This window comes from Hyla sarda, chromosome 6 (assembly GCF_029499605.1).
Source record: "Hyla sarda isolate aHylSar1 chromosome 6, aHylSar1.hap1, whole genome shotgun sequence".
NCBI lineage: Eukaryota > Metazoa > Chordata > Amphibia > Anura > Hylidae > Hyla > Hyla sarda.
In genome coordinates, this window is record NC_079194.1 from 279,818,102 (window position 1) to 279,838,687 (window position 20,586).

Consider the following 20,586-nt stretch of genomic DNA (forward strand, 5'->3'; position numbering starts at 1 on the left):
CCTCTGCACCCCTCTACACCCCTCTGACACCCATGTACACTCCTCTACACCCCCTCTGTCACCCATGTACACTCCTCTATACCCCTCTGTCACCTATGTACACTCCTCTACACCCCTCTGTCACCCATGTACACTCCTCTACACCCCTCTTTCATCCATGTACACTTCTCTACACCCTCTGTCACCCATGTACACTCCTCTGCAGCCCTCTGTCACCCATGTACACTCCTCTACACCCCTCTTTCATCCATGTACACTCCTCTACATCCCTCTACACCCCTGTCACCCATGTACACTCCTCTACACCCCTCTGTACACTCCTCTACACCCCTCTGTCACCCATGTACACTCCTCTACACCCCTCTGTACACTCCTCTACACCCCTCTGTCACCCATGTACACTCCTCTACACCCCTCTGTCACCCATGTACACTCCTCTACACCCCTGTTACCCATGTACACTCCTCTACACCCCTCTGTTACCCATGTACACTCCTCTACACCCCTCTGTACACTCCTCTACACCCCTCTTTCATCCATGTACAATCCTCTACACCCCTCTGTACACCCCTCTGTTACCCATGTACACTCCTCTACACCCCTCTGTTACCCATGTACACTCCTCTACACCCCTCTGTACACTCCTCTACACCCCTCTTTCATCCATGTACACTCCTCTACACCCCTCTGTACACCCCTCTACACCCCTCTGTTACCCATGTACACTCCTCTACACCCCTCTGTTAGCCATGTACACTCCTCTACACCCCTCTGTACACTCCTCTACACTCCTCTACGAGCCCTGCTTGTCCTCAGCGTACAGAGCCCTGCTTGTCCTCAGCGTACCTAATGTTGGGGGGACTGTACTGCACCTAATGTGGGGGGAACTATACTGCACCTAATGTGGGGGGAACTGTTCTGCACCTAATGTGGGGGGGACTATACTGCACCTAATGTGGGGAAACTAATATGCTTTAAAATGCATGATTTTACCTTTTATGAACAAGAAAATGACGACGTGCTGGTATAATGACGCAACAATATGGGTCTGGCATGTCATTTTTTCCAGGGCTGGTTTTCACACCGGCCCTGACTATAATGAATGCTCCCCCTCTATTTTGCAGGTACCCGGTAGTAATTTTTCTTGCGACCAGTCTTGCGGACACTAGTGGCTGATAGTTACCAGCACCAGAGACTTGATACGGTTAATCGTTGGTGTTTGCAGAGTCTGCCCTGCAGCGTGTGCTTGATGGAAGAAAGCGGAGCCGGACACAGCCGCCTGAACCTCCAATATGGCTGTGCCCAGGGAACTTCATGTTATGCTCCAATTGGTCTTCCCCTGTGCAACACATTCAGCTCTTTGGTTCCTCCTCACTGTGCTGGAGAGGCGTCATTGCTGGAAACTGACAGGCCGGAGCTGCGACCTCTTTCGCATGCGGGAAACACCGGACCCAATTAACCCTTTCAGGTACCGACTCTCTACAAACTATGATGGCAAATAACAGTCTTTTCTTCACCTCCACCTCTATTTCACAAGCGCCACGAGTAAAACACTTTTCACTTGCAAAGTCCCATACACTTTTTGGCGCAGCCTTAATTTGCATCGGCGTGCCGTTTTTGCAGACAATATTGGATACAGTTCAGTCTAGGGGGGAGGTCTTGTGGCATAAGGCACTCACCCGTATCCTGTTCATGACCTCAAAAGTGTGGTATATGGTGTGATGCAAAGGGCAGGTGGAATTACCCTAGGGGCACATGGCATTAACCTTTGTATTCGTGATGCCAGAGCATGGTTCATCCTCAATACCACACAAAGGTATACAGCTGGATCCTGGGCTAGGCACGGGGGCAATAATTACTCTGACGCCAAGTTACGGACAATAGTAGCTTTACTGAGGTTAGACAGGTAGAAGGTCTCTGAGTCACCAGAGGTGACCAGTGACTCAGAGACCTTAACCCCTTAAGGACCAAGCCCATTTTCACATTAAAGGGGTTATCCAGGAAAAAACTTTTATATATCAACTGGCTCCAGAAAGTTAAACAGATTTGTAAATTACTTCTATAAAAAAAATCTTAATCCTTTCAGTACTTATGAGCTTCTGAAGTTAAGATTGTTCTTTTCTGTCTAAGTGCTCTCTGATGACACGTGTCTCGGGAACCGCCCAGTTTAGAAGAGGTTTACTATGGGGATTTGCTTCTAAACTGGGCGGTTCCCGAAACATGTGTCATCAGAGAGCACTTAGACAGAAAAGAACAACCTTAACTTCAGAAGCTCAAGTACTGAAAGGATTAAGATTTTTTAATAGAAGTAATTTACAAATCTGTTTAACTTTCTGAAGCCAGTTGATATATAAAAAAAAGTTTTTTCCTGGAATACCCCTTTAAGGACCAGGCCAATTTTATTTTTGTTTTTTCCTCCTCGCCTTCTAAAATCCATAACTCTTTTATATTTCCATCTACAGACCCACATAAGGGCTTGTTTTTTGTGTGACTAATTGTACTTTGTAATGAAACCTCTCATTTTACCATAAAATGTACGGCGAACCCCAAAAAATAATTCTTTAGGGAGGAAATTTAAATGAAAACCACAATTTTGCACATTTTGGAGGGTTTTGTTTTCACACTGTACAATTACACTGTTCTTTATTCTGTGGGTCAATACGATTAAAATGATACCCATGGCTAGATACTTTTATATTTTCGTACCGCTTAAAAAAAATCTAAAACTTTTTGTACAAAATCAGTCATCTAAAATCAGCCTATTTTAACCACCCATAACATTTTCATTTTTGCGCCGTTATCTGTACTTTTTATTGATACTACATTTGCATATGTCCAGTGCTGCTTCCCGTAAAATAGAAAACTTTATTCAGGTAACACCAAGGTACATACAGACATAGTCAACCACGTGACGCGTTTCAGCTCGTTAGAGAGCCTTAGTCATACAACAAGAAGATGGAACATACATCATTATATAGAGGGTTACAAGGGTAACGTCATTTCCGAGTATCGGGATGGTCCTCCCCTACCACATCAGGTGCGTAATTAGCCCTTGGCTAAGATTTACACATCCATTAACCCTTAGGTAGACCCCTATATAACTTGTTTAAAAAAAAAAAAAAAAAGGGGTTTATATTCCCTGTGGAAAAAACTTTAAAACATTGAAAATGAAGACTCAATTCTAAGTTGCGGGTGTTCTAGCGGTAGCCGAAAAACACATATCCATATGAATTTTCGGCCAAATAATGATTTATGCATAAAAACCGCATATGAGTTACCGCAAATGTGAATAGAGTTTTACAAGTTTTTCTGTTTGTTCCTTAAAAGTAATACTGAGCGGCAGTATCACAACAATTTATACATAATCTTCTTTATACATAATCATATCCATGTTTGACACTGTCGCTCAGATTACCTAAAGCATATACACAGAGAGAGATACAACAAAGAGGATCAGGACTCTATTTCAGTTATATTAAAGGACATACCAAAACTCTGCACAGGAGAAACTGAATAAGGTTTGTGATAAAGACAAATAATATTTCTAATAAACTCAAGGCAACATATAGACAAGTACAACAATGTATTATTGCTGTAAGCATCTCTACTGGGGTACCGGACATGGATGTGTGGAATTTAAATAAGATGCTAAATTGGCTATATACGATCAAAATATATTATCACACATCCAATACAGTGTCACTAGTAGTGTAAAATGTGTCTATTCTTTTATTAAGACCATCAGGTGTACGGGTCTGTAATTTTAAAATCCAGTATATTTCACGGTCTAGTAGTTTGTGCTGTGTGTTGACTCCTCTAGGGGATGCAGTAATTCTTTCCAAACCCTGTAGACTGAGGGTAGCTGTACTCCCTCCATGTCTCTCTGCACAGTGTTTAGACACTGCGGATACATGCCGCGAGTTGAAGTGCGGTATGTCGGATAGATGTTTACGGATACGAACCTTCAAGGGGTTTGTAGTACATCCGACATACTGCAGTTCACACTTGCGGCACGTAAACACATACACAACATAAGCAGTGTTGCAATTAATGTACAGTTTAATTTGAAACATTTGACCGTTAGAGGAGGACTTGACCTGAGAAGAATTCATCATCACTTTACAGCAAGCGCATTTTGTGTGCCCACACCTAAAAGACCCCAGATATCTCAACCAGGTAGGTTCTCCTCTTGAGGAGCGTGGATGCTCTTCAAATAAGCTAGGGGAAATTTTTTGGCCAATTGTAGGTGCCCGTTTGGACACACATTTGTAACCATGGGAAAAAACTTCTTTAAATGTTGGGTCACTTGTGATGATAGGCATATGTTTGTGTATTATATTGCATACACTAGCATATTCAAGACTGTATTGCGTGGAGAAAAAGATCGGTGTTGGTTTATGTACATTATGGGAGGTCGTTCTGTCTCTGGTATTGATAAGGGTATCTCGCTCCCTATTCAGTGCACGTGCTTTACCCCTCCTTATATCATGTTTATTATATCCCCTAGCCAATAAGCGTTGCTCTATCTGATCTGATTCTAATAAGAAATCCGCACTGGTAGAGCAATTTCTACGTGCTCTTATTAGTTCCCCTGTTGGGAGGTTTCTAGTTACATGTGCGGGGGGACATGAGCTGGCATGTAGGATAGAATTAACTGCTGTATTTTTACGAAAAGTACGTGTATGTATTTTACCACTCTGTATGTCACCCCGCAAATGCAGATCCAAAAAAGCTATACTCTCTTCTTCACATGTGATGGTAAACTTTAAATTAAATGTGTTATTGTTAAGGTAGTTATGGAAGTCTGGTATGGTCGCCACTCCCGACCTCCAAATAAATAGGAGGTCGTCTATGTAGCGACCATACCAGACCACTGAGGTAGAAAAGGGGTTGACAGGGGTGAAGAGTGTCCCCCTCTCCCACCAACACATGTATATGTTGGCAAGAGAGGGGGAGAACTTAGCCCCCATCGAGGCTCCAGTAACCTGTAGATAGTATTTCCCATTAAACATAAAGAAGTTGTGATGGAGCAGAAAGTCAACTGAGTTCATTATGAATTCTCTTAACTCAGTTGAGTAACTGGAATAATTGTCCAAGAACCAGGACAGGGTGTTACGGGCAAGTGGATGTGGTATCACCGAATAAAGTGACATAACATCCGCTGTAAACCACGCATATCCCTCGAGCCACTGTGCATTTTGCATAATTTTAAGTACCTGGCTTGTGTCTTTAATATACCCTGGCATCTGAGGGATAAGCGGTTGTAATGTGGTGTCCACCCAGGAACATAATCTCTCATTTACTGAGGATATTCCTGCAACTATATGTCTCATGGGAGGTGGGAAGGTTTCCTTGTGGACCTTGGGCAGCGAATGGAAAATTGGCACCACTGGATCCACAATAATTAGATACTCTGCCTGTTTACGGGTGAAAATACCACTCGCCGCACCAAGGTCCACAAGGGAACCTAATTTCTTTTTTACCATGGGGGTAGGGTTTTCTGGAAGGGGTCTATATGTGCTTTTATCTTCTAATATCATCATATTTAGTTTGCAATATAGACCCTTGTCCAGAATAACAATAGCCCCTCCTTTATCTGCTTGCCGGACAATGATATCTGTCATGGCAGCTATTTTATCCAATGCAGTTCTCTCTGCATAACATAAATTTGTTTTTGAATTGGATGATCAAGTAGCCAATTTAGTGAGCTCTCGCTCTACTGAATCTTGGAAATAATCCAAGGTGGGCGTACGTGACATGACCGGATAAAACTCTGGGTTAGGGGTCTGGAAAGGTACATTATCAATAATATCTGTAGATTCATGTAGCTCCTGTAATTCAGAAATATGTATCAGGTCCTCAAATATTAACCCCCTATTGCTATTTGATGCATTATATAGGACATCAGACCTTTCATTATGCAAATCTTCTGTACTAACAGTGTTCATATCATTATCATTAACATTCCCCTGTGCCGGAGTTGATGAGTTCGAGGCAACAACTTCACATGTTTGAAAATGTTTCTTAATAGTGATGTTGCGAACAAATTTATTAATGTCCAGCAGAGTTCTATAGAGGTCAAAATGTGTAGATGGCGAAAAAGAAAGTCCTATAGATAATATTGTAAGCTGATGTGCAGAAAAAGTCTTAGCAGATAAATTAAAGATGGGTACAGTCATTACCTTCTCTTGCGTGCTCGGGTCTTGATTCCTCCTGCGGTGCCTTCTCCCTGCCCGGCGGCGTTTTTTACCCGTGTGGTTCTCGGTGGATTGGCCTTCATCGGGGGAAAAGGGGAGGAAGCAGCATTGGGAATAGATGGATCTGATTGCGCCGACTGGTTGTCCTGATCCAAATTGGACTCGATGCCTTCCATATCGGTCGAGTTGAAACTCACTTTGGTATTTCTCTTGTTTTTACGTTTGCGTCCCTAATTCTTCAAGATGGATTGTGGAGTGGAGGGGTTAGTGGATTTATCGGGCCATTGAAAGACATTATCAGATTTGCAGTCCTGTAGGTCTCGTAAGAATTTTACATGTTTAATTTCTGTGATAGTTTCTTCAAATTTTGTCAGATTGGCAGTCATTTTAGAGTCCATCTCCTGGAACAATGTGTGGTTCTCATATAGTAGATGGATCTGATTGCGCCGACTGGTTGTCCTGATCCAAATTGGACTCGATGCCTTCCATATCGGTCGAGTTGAAACTCACTTTGGTATTTCTCTTGTTTTTACGTTTGCGTCCCTGATTCCTCAAGATGGATTGTGGAGTGGAGGGGTTAGTGGATTTATCGGGCCATTGAAAGACATTATCAGATTTGCAGTCCTGTAGGTCTCGTAAGAATTTTACATGTTTAATTTCTGTGATAGTTTCTTCAAGTTTTGTCAGATTGGCAGTCATTTTAGAGTCCATCTCCTGGAACAATGTGTGGTTCTCATATGGCAGAAGGTTTGGTTGCAACATTGTTATTTGTTCCTTTACAACTTTTAATTCTTCCTCCTCATGGGTTATAATTAGTTGCATAAACCGCATTAAAAAGTCCGCCAGAAAATTGTTCCATTCATTGCGGAAACCAGCTGAAAAAATTGTAGTGGGAAATTTCTTTATTCGTAGTCCCCTTGGGATCATTTTATTTTCCTCATATTTTTTCAGAGTCGAAAGATCCCACCATAGTTTGGTTTCCTTTGTCAGAGCATCCTCTAACTCTCTCATGTGCATATGGAGGTCGACACAGTCTTTAGTACCTGGATCTGTGGTGTTAAATATACGCTGCATGCGTTCTTGTCGGGATGGACGATCTTCCACTGACTGGAGGCAATTGGTCTGCGCCATGATCCTCGTATAATGTCAGGGTTCACGGAGGGAGCACGAGAGGGTCCGAGTAGTAGTAAAAGCTGTGAACAAATACTCAGCTCACCTCCTTTGTCCAGCAGTGCACGGACTGGTAGGGACCACACCTGTGGTTGTGTAGCAAGGAAAGAAGTTGACCAGCGCTGCTTCCCGTAAAATAGAAAACTTCATTCAGGTAACACCAAGGTACATACAGACATAGTCAACCACGTGACGCGTTTCAGCTCGTTAGAGAGCCTTAGTCATACAACAAGAAGATGGAACATACATCATTATATAAAGGGTTACAAGGGTAACGCCATTTCCGAGTATCGGGATGGTCCTCCCCACCCACATCAGGTGCGTAATTAGCCCTTGGCTAAGATTTACACATCCATTAACCCTTAGTAGACCCCTATATAACTTGGGGGCGAAGTTCTCCCCCTCTCTCGCCAACATATACATATGTTGGTTGGAGAGGGGGACACTCTTCACCCCTGTCAACCCCTTTTCTAGCTCCGTGGTCTGTTTTGGTCGCTACATAGATGATCTCCTATTTATTTGGAGGTCAGGGGTGGCGACCATACCAGACTTCCATAACTACCTTAACAATAACACATTTAATTTAAAGTTTACCATCACATGTGAAGAAGAGAGTATAGCTTTTTTGGATCTGCATTTGCGGGGTGACATACAGAGTGGTAAAATACATACACGTACTTTTCGGAAAAATACAGCAGTGAATTCTATCCTACATGCCAGCTCATGTCACCCCGCACATGTAACTAGAAACCTCCCAACAGGGGAACTAATACGAGCACGTAGAAATTGCTCTACCAGTGCGGATTTCTTATTAGAATCAGATCAGATAGAGCAAGGCTTATAGGCTAGGGGATATAATAAACATGATATAAGGAGGGGTAAAGCACGTGCTCTGAATAGGGAGTGAGATACCCTTATCAATACCAGAGACAGAACGACCTCCCATAATGTACATAAACCAACACCGATCTTTTTCTCCACGCAATACAGTCTTGAATATGCTAGTGTATGCAATATAATACACAAACATATGCCTATCATCACAAGTGACCCAACATTTAAAGAAGTTTTTTCCGATGGTTACAAATGTGTGTCCAAACGGGCACCTACAATTGGCCAAAAAATTTCCCTTAGCTTATATGAAGAGCATCCATGCTCCACAAGAGGAGAATCTACCTGGTTGAGATATCTGGGGTCTTTTAGGTGTGGGCACACAAAATGCGCTTGCTGTAAAGTGATGATGAATTCTTCTCAGGTCAAGTCCTCCTCTAACGGGGAAATGTTTCAAATTAAACAGTACATTAATTGCAACACTACTTATGTTGTGTATGTGTTTACGTGCCGCGAGTGTGAACTGCAGTATGTCGGATGTACTACAAACCCCTTGAAGGTTCGTATCCGTAAACATCTATCCGACATACCGCACTTCAACTCGCGGCATGTATCCGTAGTGTCTAAACACTGTGCAGAGAGACATGGAGGGAGTACAGCTACCCTCAGTCTACAGGGTTTGGAAAGAATTACTGCATCCCCTAGAGGAGTCAACACACAGCACAAACTACTAGGCCGTGAAATATACTGGATTTTAAAATTACAGACCCGTACACCTGATGGTCTTAATAAAAGAATAGACACATTTTTAACACTACTAGTGACACTGCATTTGGATGTGTGATATTATATTTTGATCGTATATAGCCAATTTAGCATCTTATTTAAATTCCACACATCCATGTCCGGTGCCACAGTAGGGACACTTACAGCAATAATACATTGTTGTACTTGTCTATATGTTGCCTTGAGTTTATTAGAAATATTATTTGTCTTTATCACAAACCTTATTCAGTTTCTCCTGTGCAGAGTTTTGGTATGTCCTTTAATATAACTGAAATAGAGTCCTGATCCTCTGTGTTGTATCTCTCTCTGTGTATATGCTTTAGGTAATCTGAGCGACAGTGTCAAACATGGATATGATTATGTATAAAGAAGATTATGTATAAATTGCTGTGATACTGCCGCTCAGTTTTACTTTTTAGGAACAAACAGTAAAACTTGTAAAACTCTATTCACACTTGCGGTAGCTCATATGCGTTTTTTATGCATAAATCATTATTTGGCAGAAAATTCATATGGATATGTGTTTTTCGGCTACCGCTAGAACACCCGCAACTTAGAATTGAGTCTTCATTTTCAATGTTTTAAAGTTTTTTCCACAGGGAATATAAACCCCTTTTTTTTTTAAAACAAGTTATATAGGGGTCTACCTAATGGTTAATGGATGTGTAAATCTTAGCCAAGGGCTAATTACGCACCTGATGTGGTAGGGGAGGACCATACCGATACTCGGAAATGACGTTACCCTTGTAACCCTCTATATAATGATGTATGTTCCATCTTCTTGTTGTATGACTAAGGCTCTCTAACGAGCTGAAACGCGTCACGTGGTTGACTATGTCTGTATGTACCTTGGTGTTACCTGGATAAAGTTTTCTATTTTACGGGAAGCAGCACTGGACAACTTCTTTCCTTGCTCCACAACAGCAGGTGTGGTCCGCACCAGTCCGTGCACTGCTGGACAAAGAAGGTGAGCTAAGTATTCGTTCACAGCTTTTACTACATTTGCATATATAAAACTTTTAGATCATTTTTTATACATTTTTTTGGGAATAAAATGTGACAAAAAAGCATCATTTTTGGACTTTTTAAATTTTTTTACGTTTACGCCGTTCACCATACGGGATCATTAACATTATATTTTCATTGTTTGGACATTTACGCACGTGGCGATACCAAATATGTTTATAAAAAAGAAAAGGTAAATTTGGAGGTAAAATCGGAAAAACTGTCAATTTTCATTTTTATTGGGGGAGGGAATTTCTCACTTTTTTTTTACTTTTAATTTAAAAAAATTTTCAACTTTTTCTTTTTACACTTTATGTCCCCATAGGGGACTATCTATAGCAATCATTTGATTGCTAATACTGTTCAGTGCTATGCATAGGACATAGCACTGATCAGTATTATCAGCTATCTCCTGCTCTGGTCTGCTCGATCTTAGACCAGAGCAGGAGACGCCGGGAGACAGAGGCAGGTGAGGGGATCTCTGTCCGCCATTACAGATGATCGGATTGCCGCGGTAGCGCTGCGGGCGATCCGATCATCTATTTTAACATGCGCATTACTGCAGATGCCGTGATCTGTACAGATCACGGCATCTGAGGGGTTAATGGCGGACGTCCGCGTGATAGCGGATGTCGGCCATTACCGCTGGGTCCCCGGCTGCTGACAGCAGCCGGAACCTGCCGTGTATGACACGAGCACCGTCCCGATGCTCGTGGTCATACACAGGACGTAAATGTACATCCTGGTGGCGAAGTACCGCCAAACCAGGACGTAAATTTACGTCGGTGGTCTTTAAGGGGTTAAGAGCTTGCTGTGACTTGCAGTAGATGGGGCCATTTTAATGCAGTCCACATTGACTTGACAAATGATCACTTTGACTAGCTTGACTTGACTAATGACTGACAATACTGAGACTGTGGCTTATTTGTAGCTGCAGACTGGACTTAAAGGGGTACTCCGGTGGAAAACTTTTTTTTTTTTATCAAATGGTGCCAGAAAGCCAAACAGATTTGTAAATGACTTCTAATAAAAAAATGTTAATCCTTATTAGCTGCTGAATACTACAGAGGAAATTCTTTTCTTTTTAGAACACAGAGCTCTCTGCTGACATCATGACCACAGTGCTCTCTGCTGACATCTCTGTCCATTTTAGGAACTGTCCAGAGCATCATATGTTTGCTATGGGGATTTTCTTTTACTCTGGACAGTTCTTAAAATGCACAGAGATGTCAGCAGAGAGCACTGTGGTCATGATGTCAGTAGATAGCTCTGTGTTCCAAAAAGAAAAGAATTTCCTCTGTAGTATTCACCAGCTAATAAGTACTAGAAGGATTAAGATTTTTTAATGGAAGTAATTTACAAGTCTACATGATATGAAGATACAGGAATGAATGTCCGGCATAGCACTGGCAAGCATAGGTTGTGCTCCGATATAGCAAGGTCCGTACGCTGGAGTACAGTGAGACCACTAGTGGTGCTGATACGGGGTGCAGGTAAGAAAGGCAGAAAGCGCTATGGCATCAGGAAATATGAAGAAAACCGCACTCACCCGTGAGTTATGCACGGTATCTTTATTCAGTGACGGCAATCGACATGAACACAAGACAGCAAACGGTCAGCAGCAACGCCAGGGACACACACACGTGTAGTTACAGCTGTTTCACGGGACTCAGCCCGCTTCGTCAGACTCCACCCTCTGTTGACGCCTCGCAGGTTAAGTACTCACCTACGTCGTCGTCATCAGATGGGCGTTTACAGACAGGTAAGTGACATAAAAAATCTTTAAAAAAAACAGTAATAATGTTAAAAACAACACTCTATGACAATGATCATGATAATAAAAGCAAGCACCAATCCTAAAGAAAAACACTAAAGTCAAGTTTGTCGTTTAACCCTAGGTTTCCCTGGGCGTCCATGCGTAGAATTAACTCTGCCTCTGCCGTAATGACAATTTCTATCTGCCTACGCCTTCTCTAGGTAGAATTATTTTTATTCCAAAAAACCTGAGGGCTGCAGGGTCATTGTTATGGGCAGTTTTTAGATGTTCCAACACTCTTGGACACCCTTTTCCGGAACGACCGGAATACAGGTGTTCTCTAAATCTAATATGCAGAGCCCTGGTGGTGCTGCCTATATAGTAACGCCCACACTCGCAATGCATACAATAAACGATTAAGTTCATTTTACAGTTGATAAATTCTTTCACTTTAATTTATATACCACCTATAACAAAGTTTTTTCCTATTTTTAATTGGGGACACCATTTGCAATTGCCGCATCGGAAATTGCCATTCACGGTAGAGTTGCTGAGCCAGCCTGTGCTCTCTTGCGCAGAGTATCTACTGCTGGTCAGCAGGTCACCCAAATTAGGAACCCTTTTATAGGAAATTAGGGGTTTACGGTTAAAGTGTGTAGAGAGCAACGGATCGTTTTGAATCAAGTACCAATTTTTATGAATACTTTGTTTTATTTTTTCCGCCATAGAACTGTAGGTGAAGGTAAAACAGAATCTCTGGTTCTTAACATCTACCCCCTGTCTATTTCTTTTTTTTAGACACACGACTATTCTGTAGCAGGGTACTTCTCTCCTGTCTATTAGCCCTATCGTAGGCTGTCTTCAGGACGGAGGACGGATATCCTCTCTCCAGAAGACGCATGGTGAGTTCTTGTGCCTGCTTTTCAAAACTATCCTGTGTATCATTAATTCTTAGTAGGCAAAGAAACTGTCCATAGGGTATAGCGGTCTTAACATGGTGTGGGGGGTAGCTTTTATAGTGTAACAGAGAGTTACCCGCAGTGGGTTTGCGGTAACCCTCTGTACACACTATTCCATTATTGATTGTAACAAGAACGTCCAGAAACTCTATTTTTTCATTACTGATTTTACTGGTGAACTGTAAGCCCATGTTGTTATGAGTATTAAGCCATTTAATGAAGTTTGTGAAATCCGCACCAGAACCCTTCCAGGTTACGTCGTCCACAAATCTAACATAGTTAACCAAGGACTTTCTGAAGGGATTTATTTCTGAAAAGGAATGCAACATAAACGTTGGCCAGGGTACAAGCCACCGGCGTACCCATGGCCACGCCACTCTTTTGTGTGTACCAAACATTGTTAGACTGGAACACATTGTTAATAAGAATCAGATTTAAAGCATCGCACACAAAGGTAATAAACAATTCACTCTTATTAGAGGATACCAACAACTCCCTAACACATTGGATTGCTGTAGTCTGATCAATATTGGTATATAGACTTTCGATGTCAATGGCACCCAGTAAAAAATCTGGATGCCATTGAACATCTTTAACAATTTCCAAAAAATGGTTAGTATCCTTAACCATATGGGAGATTTCCCTGAGGATAGGATGTAGGACCCAATCAATATATTTTTATAGGGGTTCCATTAGAGACCCCACACCGGAGACAATAGGTAATCCGGGTGGGGTCTCCAATGTTTTATGGACTTTCGGAAGAAAGTACCAGCACGGGAAAGATGGTGAAGGAGGAAAAAATTTGACAGCGGTGGCATTAGAGATAATCCCCACCTCCCCAGACCTTCGTAAGAAGGTCTGTAGACGTGCTGACAATCTTGGAATAGGGTTGGTGGGCACAATTTCATAGTTCTTAGTGTTAGATAATTGTCTATGGGCCTCAGATAAATAGTAACTTTTTTGCATAAGCACGATATTGCCCCCTTTATCTGATTTGTTGATGATAACTCCCTTCTGTGTGTTTAACCATTTCAGTGACTCCTTTTCCTTAACAGTGAGGTTTTGGCTATCTTGGAAGTATATGAGGGCTCTTACGTCCTCCAGAACTTTACGTTGGAATATGTCAATATTTCCCCCAGAAGCCAAAGGAGGATTATATGTTGATTTGACACCACCTGTAAAGAAATGTTTTTCAACCAGACGATCGAGAGAAGGGTCACTGTCAGAGGAGGTATAACAGGTAGAGTCACTTTCACCCAGCAATTCAGTTAAGTCCAACAGGCACTCATTTTCTGAAGTGCTGGGTTTAATCAAAGGACTGAAGCCCAGAGGACCTATATGTACCGGGATTTCTTCCTCTCTTTTAGGTGCATTATTCTCTTTGTTAACAAACACTTTTTCAAGTTTAACTTGCGAATACTCTTAAATAAATCAGTCTCAAATGTCACTGCGTCAAAATCATAAGTGGGGCAATAATTCAAACCCTTCTGCAATAAGGAGATAACATCATTACCTAATAATAAATAGGTGAGATTAATGATAGGAGCTAGATGTGCAGACAAAGCAGAGGGATTTTCATCCTCCAACGGAGAAGGTCCTGTAGATCTTTGTGCAGTGGGATCATTTATGACATCCATGATACCTTCTTCCTTTTTTCTGCTCCATCTTTTCCTATTTTTCTTTCCTCTTCTCCTAGTCCTGCCTCTAAAGGGTGCCTCCTAGGGGTTGAATTCGCTATGTTGCTAGGGATTTGTCCCTCTGTTTCACTTGAATCCAAATCTGTAGTCAGAAAATCAGTTGTAGTGCGTTCACTTTTCTTTTGATGTTTCTTATTTCCTTTATTTCCTTTGTTGAAGTGACCATATCCTTTCTTTCCTTTAAAGTTGTTAGTTCTCTTGACAAATATTTTTCCACTTTTAAAGTGAACAGTGGTGTGTCTAAAAAAAGAAATAGACAGGGGGTAGATGTTAAGAACCAGAGATTCTGTTTTACCTTCACCTACAGTCCTATGGCAGAAAAAATAAAACAAAGTATTCATAAAAATTGGTACTTGATTCAAAACGATCTGTTGCTCTCTAAACACTTTAACAGTAAACCCCTAATTTCCTATAAAAGGGTTCCTAATTTGGGTGACTTGCTGACCAGAAGTAGATACTCTGCACAAGAGAGCACAGGCTGGCTCAGCAACTCTACCGTGAATGGCAATTTCCGATGCGGCAATTGCAAATGGTGTCCCCAATTAAAAATAGGAAAAAAACTTTGTTATAGGTGGTGTACAAATTAAAGTGAAAGAATTTATCAACTGTAAAATGAACTTAATCGTTTATTGTATGCATTGCGACTGTGGGCGTTACTATATAGGCAGCACCACCAGGGCTCTGCATATTAGATTTAGAGAACACCTGTATTCCGGTCGTTCCGGAAAAGGGTGTCCAAGAGTGTTGGAACATCTAAAAACTGCCCATAACAATGACCCTGCAGCCCTCAGGTTTTTTGGAATAAAAATAATTCTACCTAGAGAAGGCGTAGACAGAAAGAAATTGTTATTACGGGCAGAGGCAGAGGTAATTCTATGCACGGACGCCCAGGGAAACCTAGGGTTAAACGACAAACTTGACTTTAGTGTTTTTCTTTAGGATTGGTGCTTGCTTGTCCTTTTATCATCATGATCATTGTCATAGAGTGTTGTTTTCTACATTATTACTGGTTTTTTTAGATTTTTTGTCATTTACCTGTGTGTAAACGCCCATCTGATGACAACGACGTAGGTGAGTACTTAACCTGCGAGGCGTCAACAGAGGGTGGAGTCTGACGATGCGGGCTGAGTCCCGTGAAACAGCTGTAACTACACGTGTGTGTGTCCCTGGCGTTCCTGACGACCGTTTGCTGTTTTATGTTCATGTCGATTGCCGTCACGGAATAAAGATACGGTGCATAACTCACGGGTGAGTGCGGTTTTCTTCATATTTCCTAATTTACAAGTCTGTTTAACTTTTGTTTAAGTTTTCCACTGGAGTACCCCTTTAAGGCCTCCTATGACTCTGGACACTCTCTAGGACTCTACTTGACCTCAGCAAAGACTTGTAAGGAAAGAGAGCGAAGCTAGCTCCATCAAGGACTTATATGGGGAGAGACTAGCAGGGTGCCCGTAGGTCACTCTTGGGATCACCTGGTCACTAGTACCTCCCAGGTAACATGTAGAGATGAGCGAATTTCTAAAAAAATTAGATTCAGCTGATTTGCTGAATTTTCATTAAAAATTTATTTCAGACCGAATTTATTTGCGGAAAATCGCTATTAAAAACAACTATTTCTTGCCTACAGAGATGTTCAGTGGGGGTGTAGAACACTTTGCCTTGTCCTAACATGCATAGGAAGTGTGCTGTGTTTGTGAAATAATACTGTTATTCAGTATGACATGCAAATTACAGGCATCCCCATTAGAATCACTGCCACGCTATTAGAATCACTGCCACAGAGCGTCTGGATGTGGCGGATTTTTTATGTAATTTTTATTTAATTTTAATTTATTTTAATTTTTTTTATTTCCCATTCTGGTGATCATCGAGCTGGCAGTCCTCCGCCAGGCGAGATACCACCTGTTCCAGTCCCTGCTTCTCAGCGCCCCCCTGACTGTGAAAGTGCTAATGTTTCATTTAATCAGTTATGGTTTATTGTTATTGCTCCAAGCTGTTTCATTGGATTCTTGTGATAATTACACAGGTAATATGACGTCGACAACCATAGGGCCTCAGTCTTGATTACATCGATTTTTTTAAATTTTAATGTAAGATTTATATTAGAATTCCAAGTTTAATGTCCTGATGTTTACTTTGTTTACCCAATCTAATAAGGAGTCACATGGCGGCACAATGACAGAGCCTAGAGGTGGCAGCAGCATGAGGAGACCATAATCTGGCAGAATGACACAGCGTTGAATTGGCGGAAGCAAGAGGATACCATATAGTGGCTGAACGACACAGCCTGGAGTTGGCGAGAACATGAGGAAACCATAGGGCCTCACAATCCCTAAGATTAAAAGATGAATTTTCAAATTTAAATTGAAGATTTATGGTAGCTAATGGTACCATAAAACATTTTAGGGAATGTCCCAGGCCCAGCAGCAGCAGTAAACCATATAGTGGCTCAATGACACAGCCTGGAGCTGGCAGCAGCATGAGGAGACAATAGGGCTTCACAAGCCCTAAGATTAAAAGATACATTTTCAAATTTAAATTGAGGATTTATGGTAGCTAGTGTTTTTTTTAGGTAATGTCCCAGGCCCAGCAGCATCAGTAAACCATATAGTGGCTGAATGAGACAGCCTGGAGGTGGCAGCAGCAGTATCAGGAGTCCTGAAAGTGACCCAGTGACAGAGTGGTGCGGTGGGTGGCAATACCAGTACCCAGTGACGAAGGTGTTTTTTTTTTCCCAAAGGTCTGATGCGGAGGAATGTTTGTAACTGGGGAGCAGAGCCTTAAATCTGTTTGGCACTATCCATGTTTGTGAAGTGTTGGTGTGGCACCATGGTAAATCTACTCTGATGCATCAGGCATTGGTGGGTGGAAATCCTGGCTGATCCATGCCTGATTAATCTTCACAAGGTCAGTCTCTCCACATTTTTCGCAAGCAAGTTAGCATGCATTGTGCCATTTGTGCAAATGACTTGGAGGGACCCCCTGCCTCCATCTCCACTGCATACTGCCATGGTGTGTCTGGGTCCTCTCTCTCGCCTTCCAAATAACCCTCTAGCTCCTCTGGCTGCTCCTGCTCCTCCTCTCCTGTCAGATGACTAGAAAAACCACCTATTTGGCAAAACCTAAACTGGGCTCCACTGTGCTCCTCCCCCTCCTCCTCCTCCAGTTCACCCACACAGGGCTCATGTGGCCATGAGATGTAGGCCCCACTTCTCGAGTGCCCTGACCAGCCATCGTTTCCAACACGTGTTGTAAGAAATGAAGCAGTGGAATGACGTTGTTCATCCGGTAATCCTGGCGACTTATCACTAATGTGGCTTCCTCAAAGGGCCTGAGCCTAATTTCGGTGTATGAGTGGCTAAAGTGCATGCAAAGTTTCCTTCCTATTGTTAGGAGGTCTTGCAAATGGGGGGGGGGGAACACTTCAAGAACCGCTTGACAACCAGATTGAACACGTGTGCTATGCAGGGCACATGGCTCAGCCTTCCCTGTCGCAGCGCATACAAGATGTTCTTCCTGTTGTCAGTCATTATGGTTCCCATTTCCAGTTTTCGTGGAGTAAGCCATGCTCTGATTTCTTTATGAATGAGGAGTTCCTCCCCTGTGTGACTCTGTTCACAAAGGCAAACCATGTGAAGAACAGTGTGACACCCCCGTGCCTTGCACACATGGTATGCTAAAGGGGCACTCAGATTTGTCTGGGTAATGGAGGCATAGGACTCGGTGAAGGATGAGGAGGCAGAGTCACACACTATCACAGGACCAATGGCCTGAGAGCATAGAGGAGGAAGCGGCGTGGCCTGTCAAAGTTGGTGTTGTGGCTGTGCAGGAAACACATTCACTCAGTGGGGGACATGTATCATTTCCAGTGTATAATAGAAGTTTTTTACCCCTCTGCCTGTTGTCTAAATTTGGCGCAGCTGCGTTAAATTTATCATTCTTGCGCAGCTACTTTCTTGAATTGCGTTTAAATTTAGAATTCTCCTCAGAGCATAAACTTACACCGCAGCTCTATTTAGTAGGAGCTTTGTCTGCAGCGTATCTGCACCTAAACAGTAAGTGTGTCCTCGTTATTAGTTTTAGAATTTTTTTTCTTCATTATGTAGAGTTTTAATCTCACAATAATACCACTTTTTGCACCCAATTATAACACATCAATTATACCAATGTCCTTATTCTTCATTTAACATCTGTGACACCCCTGTGCAAATCACCTCAAATGTACATGGTGCACTCTACCTTATGGGTCTTGCGCGCCCGCAGAGCACTTTGCGCCCACATATGTGGTATCTCCGTACTCTGGCTAAATTGTGTCCCAAAAAATGGGGGTCTTTTTTCCCATTTACCTCTTGTGAAAAAGTAAAGTATGCGGCAACACCTGCATGTCAGTGTAAATAATTTTATTTTTATACACTAACATACTGGTGTAGACTCCAACTGTTCCTTTTCATAATGGGTAAAAGGAGAAAAAGCCCCCCAAAATCTGTAAGGCAATTTCTCCCGAGTACGGCGATACCCCATATGTGACCCTAAAATGTTGCCTTGAAATACGACAGGTCTCCAAAGTGAGAGACCGCCATGCGCATTTGAGGCCTAAATTAGGGTTTTGCATAGGGGTGAACATAGGGGTATTCTATGCCAGTGTTTCCCAAACAGGGTGCCTCCAGCTGTTGCAAAACTCCCAACATGCCTGGACAGTCAATGGCTGTCTGGCAATACTGGGAGTTGTTGTTTTGCAACAGCTGGAGGCTCCATTTTGGAAACAGTGCCGTACCAGACGTTGTTCAAATTTATTGGGGAGGGGAGGGGGGCTGTGTAGAGATATGTGTATATATAGTGTTTTTTACTTATTTTATTTAAGTGTAGTGTAGTGTTTTTAGGGTGCAGTCACACGGGCGAGGGGTTCACAGCGAGTTTGCTGTATCTCAATCTTGCAGCACTCCCTGTAAACCTCCGCCCATGTGAGTGTACCCTGTCCATTCACATTGGGGGGAGGGGGGGGGGAAACATCCAGCTGTTGCAAAACTACAACTCCAAGCATGCCCTTTGGCTGTCCGTGCATGCTGGGAGTTGTAGTTTTGCAACAGCTGGAGGCACACTGGTTGCGAAACACGGAAACAAACTCAGTGTTTCGCAACCAGTGTGCCTTCAGCTGTTGCAAAAACTTCAAATCTCAGCATGCAGTGACAGCAGAAGGACATGCTGGAACTTGTAATTATGCAACAGCTGGAGGCATACTGCTACAACTCCCAGCATGCCCTTTGGCAGTCCGTGCATGGTGAGGGTTGTAGTTATGCAACAGCTGAAGGCACACTGGTTGCAAAACACTTGAAAGTTTTTTACTTAACTTAGTGTTTCCAAACCAGTGTGCCTCCAGCTGTTGTACAACTTCAAATACTAGCATGCATGGTCTGTCAGTGCATGCTGGGCGTTATAGTTTGGAGGCACAGCTGGAGGCACACGGTTTGGGAAAAAGAGTTAGGAAACAAACAATGTTTCCCAACTAGTGTGCCTCCAGCTGTTGCAAAACTATAATTCCCAGCATGGCCAGACATACTGGAAGTTGTATTTCGGCAATATCTGAAGGGTCAGATGTTGATGAACTACAACTCCCAGCATGCTTGTGCAGTCTGGGCATGCTGGGAATGGTAGTTTTGCAACAGCTGAAGGTCCACAGTTTGTAGACCTCTGTATAATGGTCTCCAATCTGTGGTCTTCTAGATGTTACAGAACTACAACTCCCAGCATGCCTCGACAGAGTGGGCATGCTGAGATTTGTAATTTTGGAACATCTGGAAGAGCACAGATTGGAGACCATTATACAGTGGTCTCCAAACTGTGGCCCTCCAGATGTTGCAAAACTACAACTCCCAGCATCCACAGAAAGCCAAAGGCTGTCTGGGCATGCTGGGAGTTGCAGTTTTGAAACTCCCAGAGGCAGCAGTGAGATCGCTTTACAGCGATCTCACTGCTGCCAATGAAGATGCCGCCGTGCTGCTGCAAACTCACCGTGGGGACGCACCACCCCCGGGACCGCCTGGAGGACGCCGCTCGCGCCTGGACCGCTCGGGACACCGCATGGCCGGGTAAGTGACGCCGGGGGACGGGTAAGGGACACTTAGCAGAGCGGTGTGTGTCCCGATCCCCGTGATCTGGACTCACACACCGAGCTGCTAAGTATTCTC

At 42.8% G+C, this 20,586-nt stretch overlaps 1 protein-coding gene across 2 annotated transcripts in view; it reads left to right on the forward strand.

Annotated features, from left to right (window-relative positions):
* The first annotated feature begins 1,341 nt into the window (after positions 1-1,341).
* Positions 1,342-20,586, forward strand: part of LOC130277122 (homeobox protein SIX6-like) — an 80,963-nt gene continuing 61,718 nt past the window's right edge. The window contains exon 1 of one of the 2 annotated variants that reach the window (XM_056527471.1): positions 1,342-1,468. The gene's annotated coding sequence lies outside the window, so the exon portion shown is untranslated. Of the gene's footprint in view, positions 1,469-12,562; positions 12,648-20,586 lie in introns of those variants that run through there. The other variant, XM_056527472.1, reaches the window with a different exon arrangement.